The sequence below is a fragment of the Zeugodacus cucurbitae genome, chromosome 5 (genome assembly GCF_028554725.1).
Source record: "Zeugodacus cucurbitae isolate PBARC_wt_2022May chromosome 5, idZeuCucr1.2, whole genome shotgun sequence".
NCBI lineage: Eukaryota > Metazoa > Arthropoda > Insecta > Diptera > Tephritidae > Zeugodacus > Zeugodacus cucurbitae.
Window position 1 is genome coordinate 44233375 of NC_071670.1, and position 21468 is coordinate 44254842.

General features: G+C 34.0%; 1 protein-coding gene across 3 annotated transcripts in view; it reads left to right on the forward strand.

The window, feature by feature from the left end:
• The first annotated feature begins 283 nt into the window (after nt 1–283).
• LOC105213714 (ataxin-1) overlaps nt 284–21468 on the forward strand; it is a 38379-nt gene continuing 17194 nt past the window's right edge. Inside the window, exon 1 of one of the 3 annotated variants that reach the window (XM_054230456.1) lies at nt 284–642. The gene's annotated coding sequence lies outside the window, so the exon portion shown is untranslated. Of the gene's footprint in view, nt 643–7949; nt 14761–16642; nt 16896–21468 lie in introns of those variants that run through there. The other 2 variants (XM_011186745.3, XM_011186746.3) reach the window with 2 other exon arrangements.

Here is a 21468-nt window from a genome sequence, read left to right on the forward strand (position 1 = left end):
CAGTCGTTCAACGCGCAAGTGAGCGCGCTACTCATTGCAAATACACTCTAACGCCAGCAATCACTACCAATTGACGCGTCGCGATCACCATTGTCCAGTACTTAGGCGAAACGATAGCAAACTTGTGTGTAATTACGTGCGCGCCTTATATGTTCTTGACGTCAACAGCAAAAAAAAAAAACAACAGTAACACCAAATATATATTTGTGATATATGCGTAGATATCAACTAGCGCAGGACTCTAGTACACACTTGGTGGTAGACGAGCGCGGTATCAACGCGTACACTAAAAGTCACCAAATCATATACACGTCGTCGCGATTGATATTGACGTTAGTGTGAAGTGAGCAAAAATAACAAAAAAAGAAAATAAGAAAAAAAGCACTGCCGCTTATAACGCCAGCAGCCATTGTCATCATAACCATTCTTATCGTCAATACCAACGCGCTTGTTGTTGTTGCTGTATGCGCTGTGTGTCCGTGTGGTTTTTGTTGTCAACTGAATAATATTTATACTCATTATAATTCGCCGATTAAGCATTGTTGTCATTTTATACAAATATACATACAGGCGCGCGGCTACATACATACAAACAAACATAAGCGCTTATTGGGTCGTCGTCGTCGTCGAACATGGAAAATCGTGTGAGTAAGCTCTTTTACATGCAATAAATATTATGGAAAACCAACAGCAACAACAACAACAACAACAACCATAAAAGCTATACAATAAAATATATATAGCGGCCATAGCTGAGACAACGCCAGCGTCGGTGTGCGCGTCCGCGTCTGCGTCAGTGGCAGTGGCAGTAGGCGCGCGGTAGCGGCGCTCGCGGTTGCCCGTTGAAATATTTATTTATTTTATGCGAGTATTTTTAATAGCTGGCGCTTGTTGTTGTTGTTGCGTATATATTGTTGTTTTTTGTATTAGCGTCTGTACATACATAGCATACATACAATCTTATTATACGCGCACATATTGCTTCTTCTTCTTATTTTTATTTGCTTGATTTGTATATTTGTTGTATGCTCGTGTGCTTTAAAAATAGATTTCCGAGTATTTCGATGTCCTGAGGCGCAGCAAAGCGAATTGAAAGAGGCAAAAATAAAGTGAAAAAAAAATAAAGAATATAAAAACCCCAACAGTATGGCTGATAGGCGCTGTGTTGAGCGTTTGTGGTAGCGCGCTGCTACAGCGCCAGTCGGCGGTTGTGGGGGGAACACATGCGCGCACAAATAAACACAGGCGTTCACATATGTGTGTGTATGTGATTTGTGTGGTAGGCGCGCAGACAAATGTCAAGAATGCGAAACGCGTTGAACGTTACGCGCAAGATTTGTTAGCGCACAGTCAAACACACAAGCTTTCATACTACTTGCAAATGCTTACAAGTGTATAATGATATGCAAATGCACATACATACATACATACATACATATATGTGATTCTATATTAATACTTATAAATTTGTTGGCATTTGCTTACAAATGTTTGCAATCACACACACACGGGCGCGCACCAATTAAGTCACACAAAGCGTCTGTTTTGTTTTGTACTGTCTGGCCAACCGGCCGGCCGGTCTTTCAGTCTACTTGCATGCATTCATGTCTGTATGTATGCATATTTGCAATCATTGCATTTACACACTCACACACACACACACACATACATTTGCACATTTGCATTCGTCTGTCAATGTTCGCGCTGGTTTTAGATTGCATTGGAAATCGTACACTTAACAAGTTCATTTGAGACTTTCATATAAATTATTTTTAATAATTTATATGCGAAATAATTTTCGAAAATTTTTCCATAAACACGATTGCACACATACTTACACATATATATACATATGTATGTATGTATGTATGTAGCAAATGTAGCGTGTAGTGTTATACAAAATTCCATTTACTATGTGACAAATGTATTTGGGTTAGATTGAGTTTAGCTGGCGCGGCAAGAAATTCACTTAAATCAGCAATTAACGGTATCATTGTGTAAACGTAATGCACAGCAGTCCGTATGACAAAGTCAGTGACTTTTCGGCGTAGTAAATGCAACGCAGCGGCTGTCAATTTATACTAAATTTTGAGAATTTTACATAGAATACGGTTTTTGAAAACTAGAAGATACGTAATGAGCTCTTCGTGGACTCTATACAATAAATTTTAATGAGTACTTGAAGCTCCTTTCTACTCTAACCGTTCCAATATAAATGAGCCCAATATTACAAGTACTCGTATCTCGTCCAAAAGACAGATATATAGAGAATGAGCAGATTTTTTAAAGCTTTCACTGTGTTAGAAAGGAGTTCCTCAGTCCTTCAACTCAGTCTCAGTGTTCAACTCTGTTGCAACTATTTCAAAACAGTCTTCTGTGATATTTAACTGCAATAAGAACGATTTTTTGAGCTCTGTGTGTAATCTTATCATAAATTTAAAACCATTTAAATAAGACAAAGTCCAAGAAATAGTCCCAATATTGACTATATTATTTTCGTAGCTAGCTCTATACAGGATAAAAGTCGTTATTTGCCCTTGTTTTTCGGTAGTTAAAAAATCACCTCTGACTATTTTTCAAGTGACTCGCTGAGCTTTTGAACCAATCAATGTTGTATTCTGTTTTTATTATAATTTTTTCATATCAAGCCTCTCCTTCTTCTTCTTCTTGACTGGCTACACCGCTTACGCGGTTATAGCCGAGTCCACAACATCGCGCCATGCATCTCTGATTTTGGCAGTTCGGCGCCAATTGGTGATACCAAGTGAAGTCAGGTGCTTCTTCACCTTGTCCTTCCATCGGAGTGGAGGCTTTCCTCTTTCTCGGATTCCACCAGCGGGTACTGCAGCCAACACTTTCGTCCATTCGAACAAAATGACCTAGCCAGCGTAGCTGCTTTCTTTTTATTCGCTGGACTATGTCTATGTCGTCGCGGAACACATACAGCCCATCATTCCATCTTCTGCCGTATTCGCCGTTGCCAATGTTTAAGGGACCGTAAATCTTCCACAAAACCTTTCTCCTAGTGCCGTCTTATCGGATGTTGATATCGTCCACGCTTCTGCACCATAAAGTAGGACAGGAATGATGAGGGACTTGTAGAGTTTAGTTTTTGGTCTTGAGTAATTGTCTCGATTTCACCACATTTTTTTGGTTTCACTTCAAAGTCTGGCCGTAGCTTAGGTAAGGTTGTATGACTTTTATCCAGAAGGAAACACATTTAGACTATGAGGGACAGTCCTTTGTGAAGCTCGGATAACTGTCTTCATTAAGATTCGACGAAGCACCCTGATCTTACTACAAATCTGCAGAGATTTGTGATTTCTATATCCGCTAGTTTGCTAGTCCGCAGTTGTTCAAAAAAGTGAGACCGAGAAATCTTTGTTTTGATCTGCCATAGTCGGGATATTCCAGAAGAAAGTGATGAGATGATTCCATTTCGTCCAGCTCCCGGGTTTCTACAGCTATCATCCGCTATGATTTTTTAACCTAACAGCGTGGGTCTAGTCCGAACACAGTCTCATTTCTGAGCTTTTTTTTGTTCTAGAATTTTCGATTTCGATATTTAATATTCAAGTATCGAATTTTTAAACGACTTCTTGAAAATTTTTTTAGGGCCTAAGGTCATATTTTTTTTTGGAAATAACAGCAAATCAAAACTTTGTTAGTGTTCTCCTATATTTTCTGATGTAAATTGTAAGATACGTTGAAATTTATATGGTGAATTGGAAATATTGTTGAAAAAACGCCCATACTGACCTATAAATTTATATATGTATTAAAAACCACTCGATCATATTGAGTAAAATTTTGTGTATACTTTATTTATAGTAAGATCACTTCAAATAACAACAAATTGAGTACAAACAACTGACAATTGCTATATAACGGTACTTTATGAACTTGTTAATATTGAATATAAAGTGGATAGACATTGAACATGGCGACTTTTTTGTTCAGAATTTTACTTAAATTCTACTTAAAAGCAATTGTCGAAAAATAAGAATTACGAAAGTTTTTTGGACCGATATTCTAAATCAAGAAAATCTTTCCAACTCTGGCAACTAATTTTGAAAAGTTGTACAAATATACAAATTCAATTCCCACTTCATTTCTTCCTAATTAAACCTTTGTTGTAGTATACTGCTATTGTTGTTGTTGTACGCTGATATGCTTCTAATAATAGCCTAGCTTATTAAATTTTAATTTTTTAAACTAGATGGGCATACATACCCACATGTCTTAATAAATACAACTGCAAATACAAATATCACAAGTATTTAGATTACAAAAGCCCCCTTAGTTGACCCGAATGCGCACACAGCTTGCTTGCACTTGGAAACAGTTGGAAATTATTACAATTAACACAGCTAAGTGAAAATTAAAAACAAAAACAAAAACAAAACAAATTAAATATAATATAGAATAATTGATAATAAAAATAACTATGCAACTAGTTGGCGAGTTTAGTGTTTGCAGGCAGGCGCCTACAAGCCGCCTCAATCAATTAAAACCACAAATACTTATTAATACACAATAAATACATATCTATATATATATATATATGTATATGTATGTATGCTTGTAGATATATATTTATAAAATATATGCACATATTTATTTATTTGTGCTCGCGCAATAACCAAATCATACATATTTAGATTACGTGCAGCTTTGCTCTGCCCACACATAATCATGCACAGTTCTCGATTCACCTTCCCGAACCCGAGTTCTCCTGTGCACAATATGGCAGTGATATAGGAATGTATGGATGTTTGGTTTCCTTTAAAGGGTGTTTCTTTAGGAGTATCATCGCAGTTTGTTTATAAAGTGAAAGTGTTTTTGTTTTAGAAGTGAAAAGTTTTTTATAGGTTTTCGGAGCGTTTGGATTTATCATATTTTTTTTTTTGAAAATCAAAATATAGTTTGAATATCACAGATTAATAAATGAGAATTCTAGTTGCTAGCTGAGACTTGCTATTAATCATAATCTAGAAGCTAGAAAGCGTCATAGGGACAGATCGATTGGAGATCGTTCAAGGTGGAAAGAATGCCGATTTATACTTTAAGTACCGATAATTATGCCAATCAGTCTTCCCATCAGTTCTTTTCTTGGTGCTTGACTAGTTCGCTTTGCTAAATTTAGATTGTCTTTGGCTTGTTGGTTATTTCCTTCTTCCATTTAGCGTTTCCTGGACCTGCGTTTTGCAATTTTAAGCTCGGTATCCTACTAGCGGAAGCGTTGATATTTTACGAGATTTGACAGAATCGTCGTCTGCTATATTTGGAATCTCTTTCGTAAATAGGTAAGGTTAGGTTATACTGGTGGTCCAATAAAACACACATAGAACAGTTTTGGTCCCTTGGTCACGTTGTCCACGAGATGTAGTCATCCTTTAGGATGCTTGCGCTTGAAGCGAATTTTTTTATGTGACTTCACTATCTATATCTCTTCCAGCTTTTCATATTGTGAGGACCCCAAGTGGCGAAGACGTTGCCTTGACAATGCAGGACAAGTGCACAAGAGATGCTCCATTGTTTCCCTTGTACCTTGCTTCTGACATTGCCTGCAGTCATCTCCATCCGTCAGTCTCATTTTGTAGGCATGTGCCGTCACTAGACAGTGGCGGTCAGTATGTGTTTCAACCAAACTCCTACAGACCTTTCTATCGAGTGACAGTAGGAGTTTTGTGTAATTCTGGTCTACCGCTTTACACATGGCTTTGGCGGTTTTACACCCCGGTATATTTTTCCAACGTGTTAAGATTTTCCTTGTCATACCCCTGTTCAGATCATCGTATAGACAGTGCATGGGTTTGCCAAATTTGGTCACGATTCCGGATGACAGTTGTATATCTTTATTGGCAATTTCGTTCACAATCTCGTTGCCTTTAATGCCTTTATGTCCTGGCACTCAGTAGAAGTGTAAACACATGTTCCTGGCAGCACTCTCTACTGCCATCCTGGTATCCAACAGACTTTTGGCCGAAATGCGAACCGAGGTTGTTACCTTGATTGCTGCTTGACTGTCCACGTATGTAGATAAAGACTTACGTAAATAAAGACTACCTTGAATCAATCTATTATTTTTCAAGTAATGATCTCACGTGGGTCTAATAAAGACCTGGAAATCATTAACTGGCTGCAAAAAGCATCACTGATGTTTATATATTTGCCAATTTTTCTCTAAAAAAGAATCTAATTAGAAGTAATTCGTTTTCGTTCGGGACTCAGCTATTCAAAGCAGTCAGGAGTCATTGAATATTTTACCGAATTCGTTTTCTAATCTACCTATCTCTCAGAGATATTCAACATTCATGAAGGAAGTCTGCACTCAGTTGCCGATTCTAAAGCTCTTTGTCCATAAAAAAGCTGCTCTTTAAATCCATCAACTGTTCGAAAGCGGTTCAAAACTTGTTGAACTCACCTTTTGGCAGATAAAATGAGGGCAAATACCACAAATAGAAGGCGAAGGCTGGTCAAACCTCGTGTGTCAATTATATAAATATGTACATCGTACCATGATTAAAAGCATTAGTAAGCTTTCGAAGTTATTCAGCAAATCTTTGCATGTTTCAAAACCCAAGAATGAAAAAACCTGACAACTGACAGCAGACAGCTGACAATGAAATACAGAAGCAAAATACCTATTCTAATACCCTTTAAGTACTCGCACCAACTTATAAATATGTAAATATACACACAGACACACACACTCACACACTCAGAAACTTTTGTGCAATAAGAATTAGAAGAAAACATAGAAACAAAATTTCAATTGTCTTCCTATGGCATCAATGCTGGCGCGGCTCAAAGTACCCACAGATACGGCACTCACACATCTCACTCATTGGTATGAGTGTGTGTGTTTGTGGCTGTCGGTGAGTGCAGTGTAGTAGGAAAAAAATCTCCGCAGTGATCTCATTGTTTTATAAATAGAACTCTTGCAAAAACATTAAAACGAAATCAGACGCAAAAATACGGCAAAAACGAAAATATTCAATAAACAGAAAAAAATAGCGCCTGCAAGAATACCGACCGAGTCGTAAATGCTGTTGAGCGTGCTGTGAGCCGACACAACTTTGTATATACAAAAGTTTATTTGAACGATCTATTTTCAAAATAAAAAATAAGGAAAGAAAAAAATTTAAGGAAAAGGAAAAGCATGGGAGAAAGCCAAAAATACGGGACTGTCTGCATGTCTGTGGAATTGCTGAAGAATCATTCAAATTTATTTATTTTCTTAACCTCTTAGCAGCTCGGCGTGTAGTCAGATGCGAGTGTGTGTAATTGCGACTCACTATTTGATTTTCAAATAAAATTTTAAATATTATACTATGTTTGTACTATAGTATGAATGCATGTACGAGTAGTATGTTTGGCGCAGAAATATTTGCGGTTTTGCGTTAATTTTTGTTTGTTTTGTTATTGTACATCTATTTTTGTCACATTATAACAGACATTCGCACGCGATTTTCACAACAATTTTGCGTTAATTGTTTATGGCCAATATTAGGGTGGTCTGCCGTCAAATAAAATAAAATAAAATAAATAAATAAAATAAAATAAAATAAAATAAAATAAAATAAAATAAAATAAAATAAAATAAAATAAAATAAAATAAAATAAAATAAAATAAAATAAAATAAAATAAAATAAAATAAAATAAAATAAAATAAAATAAAATAAAATAAAATAAAATAAAATAAAATAAAATAAAATAAAATAAAATAAAATAAAATAAAATAAAATAAAATAAAATAAAATAAAATAAAATAAAATAAAATAAAATAAAATAAAATAAAATAAAATAAAATAAAATAAAATAAAATAAAATAAAATAAAATAAAATAAAATAAAATAAAATAAAATAAAATAAAATAAAATAAAATAAAATAAAATAAAATAAAATAAAATAAAATGAAATAAAATAAAATAAAATGAAATAAAATAAAATAAAATAAAATAAAATAAAATAAAATAAAATAAAATAAAATAAAATAAAATAAAATAAAACAGTCTGTAGCAAGATAAATTTGTAATTGTTGAAATATAACCTCTAAATGTTGAGAATCAGAGCCGGGACTAGATCAAGTTAAATTAAAATAAAATAATATAAAATAAAATAAAATAAAATAAAATAAAATAAAATAAAATAAAATAAAATAAAATAAAATAAAATAAAATAAAATAAAATAAAATAAAATAAAATAAAATAAAATAAAATAAAATAAAATAAAATAAAATAAAATAAAATAAAATAAAACAGTCTGAAGCAAGATAAATTTGTAATTGTTGAAATATAACCTCTAAATGTTGAGAATCAGAGCCGGGACTAGATCAAGTTAAATTATTTCGGAAAGAAAAAAATGGATTGCTGGTTCTTTTCTGAATCTAAAATTTTCAATATTTCAAATTTGAATGAAATTATTTAAAATTTTCCCTTTAAACATTGTTAAATGATATCTAGTCTATATCTATAATTACACAACTCCATATAAAAATTTCCTGCCATCAAAGCTCGTACACCCGTTATTGGAGTTGAAAATATAATATTTTCAGACCCATTTCCTAGATTTTTTTGTCTTTTTTCACAGCTTGTATTATGAAAGACTGAAAAATGAGTGCTGATTGTTGTTATGAAAGAATTTTGTATACAAATTGATACTTTAAAGCATCTCATTCGTATTGCATACTACAGGTGCTACGCACATTAGGGTAGTTCTAAAGATCTCAAATGAAAACTATTTTTTTGTTTAATTCATAGCTTCAATCGGTAAATTTTTCTGGTAGAGATGGACCATTTAGCTTATCAAAGGAATTTAAAATATATACCGTATTCAAAACTCGGTTTTTTCTCTGAAATTTAAAAATTTCAAAGTTCGTATTTTTATATGACCACGCTAATATCTACACACACACGTCACAAATTAAGAGTGAATAATACACACCTTGTGTTTATTCATCAACTTTTATAGATTTTGTTAGCATATGCGAGTATGTGCTTTTATTTGTTTATAAGTATAGAGGTATGTATGTATGATGGTGTATTTGGTGCCCATCATGTGAATTATCAAAGTTGTTTAATTTGCAGCCACTAACAGACGCAATCATTGGAGCGTACCGCACAGGTGCCAAAAATATGCTCATTTATCGCAGCTAAACAAAAAAAAAAAAAGAATATTTAAATGACTGTGAATGTATATACCCACTCAGGTATTTTTGAATAGGCGAGCGGAAGAATGGAAATTCGTGTTAGAATTTAATAATAGGCCTCGATTTGATTATATTAAAGGAAAATAATAATTTGTTTATTACCAGAAATTAATATTGCTGTTTATTAGTGTTACAAAAATTCTATTTTTCGATATATTGTTAAATAAGAAAGTTTGCGAGGTTTTGTACTATTTTCTGTATATTAAAGGAAATTTAAATTCCGTTAACACAATCACATAAATCTGGGAGTCGTACTAATATGTACCTTACATTTTTGGGTTCACTGAATCCGAATCCGAGGTCCATTAGATTTGGAATGACGGAGGTTCTCGGGAGCACGGTTGTGGAATCCGGTGTCGGTGTTTCGAAATTCATAATTTCGGATCCCATATGATGGACACTTTTTTTTGAAAAATTCAACGGATTCACTCGAAACTCGTTACTGGGGGCGGGTGATAATTCATTCTACTTCTAAAATATTTCCTTATATCCGAATTTTTTGGGAAACATGGCCACATAGTCTCTTTTTAGCTCGATACTCTTGACCCAGCTGTTATCGATCTTCTTTAAGTCGTATGAAAATATGATGTCTGAAGATCTGCAAAGTAGAGACCTCCTTGGCAGCGTTAACTTTCTCATTGGACTAAAATTTGTGTGACATTTTCAAGTTTGAAAAAAATAGAAGTCGTTCGACAGCTCGAAGAAAAATCTGGAGTTTACGGTGGATGGGGTAGCAATTCGTAACCTTAATATAGCTCTTTTTCCTACAATACTTTGGATCCGCCCAATAATAGAGAGACCTCTGGCCGTTTTCTTTTTCTTCAGATAAATCACATCTTGGGAATGACAGAAAATGGTTGCCACCATCTTTCCGCGTGGTTCGGTGAAAGTTTTCCTGGTGAAATCGACTATAACATTGGTTCAGGATATGACCCATGCGATCTTTTCTGAAGCCTGTTGCTTCAGCTATGTACCTTCAATCGACGGCCTGCCAAAACGAAATTGTGGACTGTTCTCCAGAGTCCGCGACGTGAAATTTCGTTGAAACTGGTTAAATAAATTTTTGGGGGTCTCCATCTATATATTTTAGTATATTTTTTATGAAAGATATGACCCATGCGGTCTTTTCTGAAGACTATTGTCTTGGTTATCTAACACAGCTTCAATCGACGGTCTGCCAAAACCAAATTATGGACTATCACGTTGTCTTCCATGGTCCCCTACGTAGGATCGCGTTGAAACTGGTTAAATCAATTTTTTGGGGTCCCCATCCAGCGAAGAATTGGACATACAGACTGCAGAACGAATTGAATGTTGACGATTAAGAATTTGGTAATTTAAAAAAGTGTTCCCGGGTGAAAAGGTAAATATTATCAATCAAGAGATCTGTAAATATAAATGTGTCTCATATTGTTTATATTATTATTTATGAAAAACTTTCCATGCTTTATCGAGAAGTATTGAAGTCATCTGGTAAACAACGATTTTTGGCTAATCGAAGATCTTGGGTCAAAATTTCGTAGAATTGTTTGTGTGACTTGGTGACCTTAAGTTCTGTGTGTGTGTGTGTGCTTATCGGATTGTCATCTCAAAGCTATTGCGCTTTGTTTTGGTTTTCCTCCCCGTTTTACTCTTTGTGTTTTCATCGTTTTTGTTGTTTTTTGTTTTTTTACGGTTTTGTTGTGCGACTGAATGAAATTTTCGTTTGCCTTTGACTACTGTTGTATGCCACGTGCCAGTCATCAAACGCCACACTTCCCGGTGGCGCCCAACGACTCCCCACTAACTTCGTATTTCTGTTACGCTCTTTTTTCAAACAAAAATGGTAGGGGTTGGACACCGGGTGGCGCACAGCGCACAAAACTATGCTATATATACAGTTATATGTGGGTGTGTGTAACCAAGGCCCATTCAGAAGTGTCGTAGCTGTCATCCAGGACTACGCGAAGGCGTATGGTCGTGTGTAAAAATAGTAAAAGCTTTCGGCATAACAAAAACAAGAACAACACATAGCAATAATAACAACAAAATTGTAGAGGAAATAAATAAACATACCGAAAGGAAACGAATGAAATGCTCGACATAACAAAAGCTCAGCGGAAAAATTCGCAGACGACAAGGCAAAAGCAACACAAATGTCAAGCCAGCAATTGTGAGGCATGCGCAAATCAGTGCCGTAGTAATTGTGTGCAAAAGAAACAAAAACAAATTGCAACAAAAGTGAAGTTGGTCTCCATAGAAATCAGCTGGAGGTCACACATATTCGCGCATTCTATACATAAAGACAGCATGTGATTTCAAAGCGTTTGTCATATGACAGCGCTGATTTGCCCTAAATGTGTCCACATGCTGGTGGAAATTTTTGCGCAATTGAATTGATTTGATAGTTTACAGCTTAGTTGCTGTATTGATTTTCATAAATTTCTGGAGATGGACTGATGTTTGATTGTGGCACCGCATACTTAATTAGTTATACAGTTTTGGACGATCGGGAAGATCCATGAGTTGGCGCTACGAAAGAATATTATGAATTAAGATCGTGACGGTGGTCTATAAAAGATTAAGATTCTAATCTTCTCAGTTGGAACCAGACCATTAGGTTCTATATAAGACCCAAACATTTAAGTTTCAGATCTCCTCAGTTGGCACCATATCATTACCATCGGATCCAGCTTATAATATTCTTACAACAGTTTAAGCTCGATTATACAGCAGCCCAAGAAGCAGACTCATTATTATTATCGCAAGATTTGATCATGACAGTACTTCTGCGTACCAACAAAGAAATTAGATAGGGTCCTCGTGGCGCTTAAATGAGACTCGGACTTCCAAAATTCGAACGGCCGCTTTCAAACTCCCATTACTTTACATCACATTAACAACCAAGTTTCAGATCTCCTCAGTTGGAACCAGACCATTAGGTTCTATATAAGACCCAAACATTTAAGTTTCAGATCTCCTCAGTTGGAACCAGTTCATTACCATCGGATCTTTGGAGACCAGCTTATAATATGCTTACAACAGTTTAAGCTCGATTATACAGCAGTCCAAAAAGCTGACTCATTATTATTATCGCAAGATTTGATCATGACAGTACCTCTGCGTACCAACAAAGAAATTAGATAGGATCCTCGTGGCGCTTAAATGAGACTCAGAGATCCAAAATTCGAACGGGCGCTTTCGAACTACTATTAATTGACATCACATTGGAACTATTGCAACAACAAATCTTACAGATGATAACCGTACCGATTTTACAGGAAGTTCCATTGTAGAGACCAAAACCTAGACTTGACAGAAGAACATTGAGCTTAAATGGATTTAAGTAAGTCGAACGAAAGGCAATCGACGGACCCTCGTTCAGTTTTGGATCCTGGATTTGGATACCGATCTCTAATGATTCTTCAATGAAGGATCTGGTACCTTGTATTACATTTTAGACCTGAATCATTTGAGCGAAGTCGAAGAGCTCTCATTAAAACTCTAAACCTCTTAATTTTTTTTCTTCAGATCAGAACAAATTCCTGATTTATTTGGAAACGATCAATTTGTTTTCTTCTGATGCTCCAGGTTTGGACGATCGACCCAAATAGTCCACAGTTCTTCACTGTCTTCCTGTTTTACTCATTGCACCTAACGCTAAGTGCCATTATCTCTCTTTCTCTTTCTCTCCTGATGCCAAAATTCAATGTACCGTTAATCGACCACGTGTGGTGCCGAAATGTGCCCTTGAGGTTATGTTACCAACGAAAATAGATTCAACCTTTATTTACACATTTTATCGATTGCCTGCCTATGTTTCCTATTTACACACACTTTTAGTACATATGTATGTACATAGATACGCCGTTATCCTTTCATGTAATCTAATCGCCATGGCAAGGGGTGAGCGCGCTGCATTTGCGTAACAAGTAGCTAATATTTTTCTTGAAATACGTCGCATATTGTAGTTTGTACCGCTCCGTTATTGGATGCTCCAGCCACTGTTATGTCGGTACGAAACGCCCAACGCCTACACACACGAACACCCACACACACACCAAAATGCGTATTGTTGTTATTTATACACTTTTGTTGCTGTTTATGTGGCAAAAAAAAAAAAAACAACAAAAACAACAAAAAGTTGCAAAGACTTTGTATATGGCTTGTTTGGGCGGACGGATTCGGTTACGCCAACGAGGTGCCACCTCGTTGTACCAAGTTCGTCCGGTCGAACGTCATTCTCGCGCATTGCCAAGCAGGCTTAGGTGGTGGGGAGTCGGTGACTGTGTCGGTTCATCTGTGTGTGTGTGTGTGTAAATATGTAATGCAAGTATTTACTATATCGGCGCTGCTCCTCATCGGCGGCGCATTCTATGGGCCGTTGGTAGGGACTAGGGCGCATACCAAACTCAACTACAAACTGCCAACAGCCTGCTGACTGCTGACTGCTAGCTGGCTTCTGCTATCGCCAACGAGTGCGAATTCATTTCGCTTCAATTCAGAAGTCTACGCGCTGTTGTGGATGTTGTAAGGCGGCGCGCGTGTTTGCATCTTGGTCGTCGTCGGCAGCTCGTTCGGAGTCATGCTCGTGTGTTTGTATGTGTGATTGCTGATTGCTCAGCAGAAATGATTTCGTAGATACGACGTAAATGAAAATGAAAACGCCAGCGACAATGACAACAAAAGCGGCAACAACAATAATAACAATAGCAACAACAACAACAATAATAATGACAACAACACCACCAGCATTAATAATAACATTATTCACCGCGTTTGGCAGTCAGCAATAAAATAAAAAATAAATAAAGAAAGAACTCCATTGAGCCAACATTGCTGGCAGGCAGTGGCTGACGGACGGACGGACGGACGGACACTCAGACAAAAGCAGCCGACTGTTGTATTGTCCAACTCAGCGACACACATATGTACATAAGTGGACTTAAGTGGCCGCATTCGCAAGTCGAATCTCAATTCCAGTGGCAATCGCATTGTGTCCGGCACAACGTGACGTGACGTGTGGAGGCGAGCACAACACAGTGAAAAAAAACAACAACAAAATCAACAGACACAACAACAGCAAACATGCTGGCAACGACGGATGCGAATTATAACGATATTAAGCGTGTTGTTGCCGACAGCAATTGAGCTGCCAGCCGAGTGTGTGTGTGGTTGATTTGCAAAAAAATGCAAAGCAGCAGAAAATAAACAACAAAAAAACAAAACATAAAATAAAAAATAAAAATAAATAATATTTGAGAAAAAAAATACGAAAATGAAATAAAACCGAAAATTGCGAGAATTAAAAAATGCAATAAAAAGGCTATAAACAGAAAAATTGTATAAAATATGCGAACACACCAGAGTGGACATTAAGAATGAAGCAAAAAATGAATAAAGACAGAAAATAAAAAAAGAAAAAAATTAATAAAAAAGAAACAGAAACAAAAATAAAAACTGTATAAAAACTGAATAAAACTGTATAAAGCGTATAAATGAATTCAAAGTAATACAATAAGAACGTGCGGCGCGTTGCAAAGGCGGTTAGGCGCGGACGAAAAGGTAAAGCGAGAAAAAAATAAAAATATGAAAACAAAAAATAAATCATATTAAATTCGTGCGAAGTGGGGGAAAAAAGCAATAAGTAGCACAAATATATATATATTTTAAATTTTTTTGTGAAAAAACACACTCATAGTAAATGATTGCCTGATGGATGGCCGGTCGGTCGCCGCTCGCATTGAAACGCTTAGATTGCATAACAAATTGAAGTGTTTATTGCGAATAAATAAATGTGTAAATGTATACAAATTGTGTGCGCTGCCGTTTACAATTTCGCTTAGCAAATTTGTAATGTGAAAAAATTACAAGAAAAAAATAAAAAAAAATAAAAAAATACAAAAAATTAAATAAAAACATAATAAAAATAATAGAAAAAAATATAATATATATAAATATATATATATATATAAAATATAAATTAAACATATTAAAAAAATAATTATAAAATTAATTAATAAAAAAAATGAACAAAAACAAAATTAAAAAAATAAATAAAGAAATAACAAATAAAATAAAATAAAATTAAGTAAAAAAAATTATTAAAAATTATACAAAATTTTAAAATAAAAAAATAATATAATAGAAAATAAAAATAACAAATAAAATAAAAAACTATAAAATATAATAAACCTAAAATATATTTAAAATATTAATACAATTAATATAAAAATAATTAAAATTAAATTAAAAATATAACAATTATAATTTTTTTTATCATAAAACTTAAAAAAATAATAAAGAAATAATAACTGGTAAAGCATAAAAACAATTAAAAGAATATAATAATAATAACACAATTTTAAAAAATAATTAAAAATAAATTAGAAATATAATATATATAATAAAAATTAATTATAAAAAATTAATAAAATAATATTAGATCATATAAACAATTAAATTAAAAATTATAAAAAATGTAAATAATAAAGAATAAAATAAAAAAGATATGAACAATTAAATTATAAATTATAAAAATAATAAAAACTAAATTAAAAATTTCACAAATATAACATATCATGTTTTATAAAAATTTTAACAAAAAAATAATAAATAGAAAACGTAAAACGAATTTAAAAAAAATTATAAAAATTATAATTAAAAAAATAAAATAAAGAATAAATAATAAAATAAAAAAGATATAAAATAATAAAAGATATGAACAATTAAATTTTAGATTATAAAAATAATAAAATTAAAAATTTCACAAATATAATATAACATATTTAATAAAAATTTTACCAAAAAATAATAATAAATAAATAGAAAACATATAATAAAACCAGTTAAAATAAAAATTATAAAAAATAATAATATAAAAATTAATATGAAATTGAAAATACATATAACAAATACAATAAAAATTAATTATACAAAAAATTGGAAAATTAATAAATAAAAAAATACTGAAATATAAAACAATTAAATAAAAAATAAAAATATAAACAATAAATTGAAAAATATAACAAATCTAATAAAAATTAATTGTAAAAAAAATAAAAAATATGGAAAATAAATAAATAATAAAATATAAAAATAATTCAATTAAAAATTATAAAAATAATTGATTTAAAAAAGATTATATTAATAATATAACAAATATAATAAAAGTTTATTTTACACAAATTAAAAAAATAATAATGAAAGAAAATAAAATAATAAAACATAAAAAAATAAATTAAAAATTAGAAAAATAAAATATATACATATATATTACAAATATAAAAATAAATTTAAAAAATAACAAATATAATAAAAATTATTTATTGAAAATTTAGAAAAATTAATAAATAATAAAATAAAAAATAATAAAATATAAAAATAATTAAATTAAAAATTAAAAAAAAAATAAATAAAAATTATTTAGACACAAATTTAAAAAAAAATAATGAATTAATAAACAATTAAATAAACAAAAAACAATTAAATTAAAAATAATTAAAATAAATAAAAATATAAACAAATAAAAAAAATTAAGTACTATTAAATAATATTAAATAAACAAAAATTTTAACCGAAATGCACCACAACAACAATTGCGTCTACAAATTAAACGCCAACACAACAACTACTTAAACGAGCCAGCGTCATAGCATGTGGCGGGGCGTATGAGTGGTCTATGCTATATAATCTCATAAGTGAGTCCGCTGCAGGCGCTTGTGCCACTGATTATTTGTGCATTAAACGTTTCTTAATATGTATTTTCAGCTTTAAACTTTATTAAGCTGCGAGTTTTTTTTTCATTTTGAATACTCAAAGCTTTGTCATTGTTGTTGTTGCTGCTGTGCTTTATTAGTAAAAATGTAATTATTGTTACAAAAAAGAACTGAAAATTGAAAACTACGCAGCGTAAACAAATTTAACGACATACATTTATTACGACACACACGCACACACTCATACACACACGTGCATAAAGTATCTCCAAGCCATAACCATAAGCATATTGTGTGCCACGCTTTTAAATGCGCTGTAAAAATTGTATTGTGTGCTTTGGGTCGGTCGGTCGGTTGGTCGGTCGTGTTAGTTGGCAGCCAAAAGCCCGGACACTTCCAGACAAACATTAAAAGTTACACTGATGAGCCATGGCTTTCGGCTAAAAATAGACCGGTTCTGTGAAGCTCAATACTCCACCAAGCAGTAGCAGCAGAAGCAGCAACAACAACAGCAGCAGTGGCAATAGCAACAGCAACAATCAGCCCACAGGCAAGGCTAACATGAGGATGGCCAAGAAAATACGTTTGATAGTAGTGTGGAAACTGTGTGAATTTGTTGAGTTGTTGAGCATAAAAGAGAGCAAGCAAGCATGCGGCAACGAGCGTGAAAGCGCTCGCGTGTATGTGGAATATTGTTGTAGTAAATACTTGTATGTATGTATGTATGTTGTTGGCGCATGCATTTATTTTGTTGAGCGGTTGTTTGTTTTCATCTTTCACTTGCTTCATTTTTGCTTTATTTTTCATTTTGAAGAGGAGGTTTTTTTTTATTGTTTCTGGTCAGGATGTGTAAGCATTCTTTGGCGCATGTGTGGATACAGGGTCAGTGGGTTTTTGCACCGAAAAATTGTTATTAATGCTTTAAATGGGTTCTAAGAAATTTGTAGAACTTCTCGGTGGGTCGGGTATTGAAATTCTGGTTGATATAAAAAAGAAACTAATTCTTCAGTGGTATTTTCTTTACTTACATTAGATATGGCTTAAAAGAAAGAAAGAAAAACTTTGAGCGACTATCTAAATAGTTATTTTTGGGCAAAGAATTCTTCGAAGCATATATAATTGAATTCACGAAAAATTGCTCCTTTATAACCTAAAAATTTCTATGGTCGAAGATAAGGTACAAAGTTACTATCTCTGGCGAATAGCGCTTCAATAGGCTAGATCTTTTGGCATATGCATGCACTAGAAGACATTAGAAACCAACTATTTCCTTATTTGTATCATCTGTTAGCAAAAACTACTTCCTTTACTCAATTTATTATCACTGCCACCTCTTATACTTAATCTGTTTATCTCCAAAAGATCATTGGTAATTCATTCATTCCAAATATCAGGTTTTTTTATGAACTAAATATGCTCTTTTAGAAAGTTTCTTGGAACGCCATCTATGGTAATCGATTCCTCGCGGCTCGCTTGCAGAAGTCCAGACGCTGAACCCAATTTTCGATGGTTTTCAAGGATAAATCTGTCGATACTGCTGCAATTTCACGTTCGATATTCGCACGAAGTTCATCAATCGTCGCTAGCTTGTTGGCATAGACCATAGACTTGACGTAGCTCCAGAGGAAATAGTCTAACGGCGTCAAATCGCATGACTGAGGCGGCCAATTGACTGGATCATTTCGGGAGATAACACGTTCACCAACTTGGTTTTCAATAAATCGATTGTGACATTCGCTGTGTGGCTTGTGGCGCCGTCTTGTTGGAACCACATGTTGTCCAAGTCCATATCATCCAATTCTGGCCAAAAATATTCGGTTATCATTGAGCGGTAGTGATTCCAATTCACAGTAACGTGCCGGTCTTGATCATCACGGAGGAAGTACAACCCAATGACGCCGCCGGCCCATAAACCGCACCAAATCGTAATTCTTTCGATATGCAATGGTGACTCATGGCGTATGTGAGGATTGCTGCCTGACCAATAACGCATAATTTTGCTTATTAACGAAGCCATTGAGCCAGAAATGAGCCTCATCATAAATTGAATGTTGAGCTCATAAAGTTGAGGCCACTGACTCCGAATTTCAGTAGTTAATTTTAATAATTTCGACTCCTTGTTGGAACGAATATCTTTCCAAGATGAAATGACAAATCTTACTGAAGAGAAATGTCAAAAAAAAGAGCAGAAAAAATATGGCGCCGTTGCTGTCCATATCGGTTTACTTTTGTAGCGTCTCTTTTGAAAAACCCTTCATATATATAATGGAAGCGTGCTTGTTATCAAAGTTGTTATGCTACAGCTAAACCCCTCAATCATACCTAAGCCCACCAATTAATTCAATGTATCCATAATCAATTTACTACCCTCTCTACTAAGTTGACGTCAACTCTATGCAAATAGTAAATAGTCTAATGGTCCTCCCACCCGCACTAGTCAATTTATTGTTTACCTCTTAACTAAACGAAATAATTACCCTGTATATCATGCCATCAATGTAAGTAAGTAAGCTCCACTTCAAACGCGCTCGTGTTATTATTTTCAGCTACTGGACTATATGTACTATACTATACGCTTCCTCGTTTTCTTCTTCTTTTGTTCAAGGCCATTTTGTTGCCACCAAAACAGCATGCCACAGTGTAATGCCTCACCGCATTCCAACATTCGCCGCCCTTCACTTCCCTTCTCTTCTGTCCGCCACAAGCATACAAGCTCATTTACTACAACCGAAAAACAACAACAACAATAATATTATTGTGCTTACGCCACGTTTACGTTTCTTACGCATTACTACAACAACACTCATTTACTCACTATCTCTCACACGCTATGTGCTTGGAGTCAGCGCAAGGCTCCACAAAATGCCAGCGGGGTCCGTTGATTCCACGACACGGTTTGTGGCGTGTTCTTTGGCATTTTCAGTGCCAGAACCCGTTTCCGTAACTTTCAGACATACTTACATACTCGTATATCTATATGTACAATGAGTCAAGTCATACTCGTACCTCGTTTTTCCACATACCAAGCGCGCTTTAAGCGTAAATGTAGAAATGATTAAGTTAAGTGTTTGTTGTATGCACAAAAAAAGTAGGCATTTTACTAGCCACTGTAGTTGTCTTATTATTCTTCTTCTTCTTCTTCTTGTTGTTGTGGTTAATGTTGTGATTGTTCGTATGTTGGTTAAGTTACAAGAAGCCTCTACAAGCAGGCATGAGTCGGTATTGGTGTTAGTGTGAGTGGTATCCACTCACCGCTCAGCCGGTTGATGGGGCAGCACCAGCGCATCGGCGTGTTGTTGTTGTACGCGCAAAGATAGTAAACAAAAAATTACGTTACTACTTAGATTATTTATCGTACAGACTTACGGACATATTTACGAGTGAGTACGAGCATATACCCAGTCGTGAATTTGACGGTTTCGGAGCGAGCACTGGAGAGTGGTGGATAGTTTGTAGATAAGCTCCAAGTTGACGTTTCAGTTAAAGCTCTGGAAATCTTTTTTTCAACAATGTGGCACTTTACATAGTTAGATCGGTCAGGAAATCATAGAATTTTAGAAAATATTTCCTTTAGTATTGGATGCTTCTCAATAGACAATGCAAGACCCTCTATAAATCAAAAATGGTAAGCTTTCAACCATTCTGAAGCTTATGGGAGACCCTCCATATTTATGTCGGACAATTTCTGAACGAACACTATAAGCGGAGAGAAATAATATTGATCAGAAAGCTAACAAAGTTATAGTAAACTTGGTTTAAAACCAGAGAACTTTTTATAAGGAATACAGAGTTTTAGATCGCGCCGTAAAAAGAGGCAACTATTCAAATTCAGTAAAATCTTAATTAACGATAAAGCTCCGGGAACCTTTATTTCAACGATGTGGCACTGTAGATCGTCAGATCGGTCAGTAAAGCAAGCAATTTTAGAAAATACTTTCTTTAGTATTGGATTCCTTTCAATAGATAATGCGAGACCTTTATAAATCTTCCAAGGATAAGCTTTTAAAAAGCTTTCAACCTTTCTGAAGCCTCCTAAAACTGAAGTGCTTACTTATTTATGTCGGATAACTTCTGAAAAAACACTATAAGCAGAGGGAAAGAAGCTCGGTCAGAAAGCTAATAAAGATAGACCAAATCCTTTATATCAATAATGTGGTACTTTAAATCGTCATATCCGTCAGTAAACCAAAGAATTTTAGAAAATGTTTTCTTTAGTATTGGGTGCTTATCAATAAACAATGCGAGAGCCTCTATAAATCTGACAACGATAAGCTTTGGAAAAGTTGAAGTTTCCTAAAAATGAAAGGTTTTCGTTGGATAATTTCTGAACGAAAACCATAAACAGAGAAAAAAGCTAATAAAGATGGACTAAATTTGAATAAAGAAATATAGAACTTTTTGTAAGGATAATAGAGTTTTAAAGGGCGCTGTAGAGAGAAGTGGAATGGGAGAGATAACTGACTATAAAAAAATTAGTAAAATTTCAACTAACGGTGCAGCCAGTAAGTCAATGTCCACATCATCTAAAACGTTACGTAATTCATTTGCACACAAA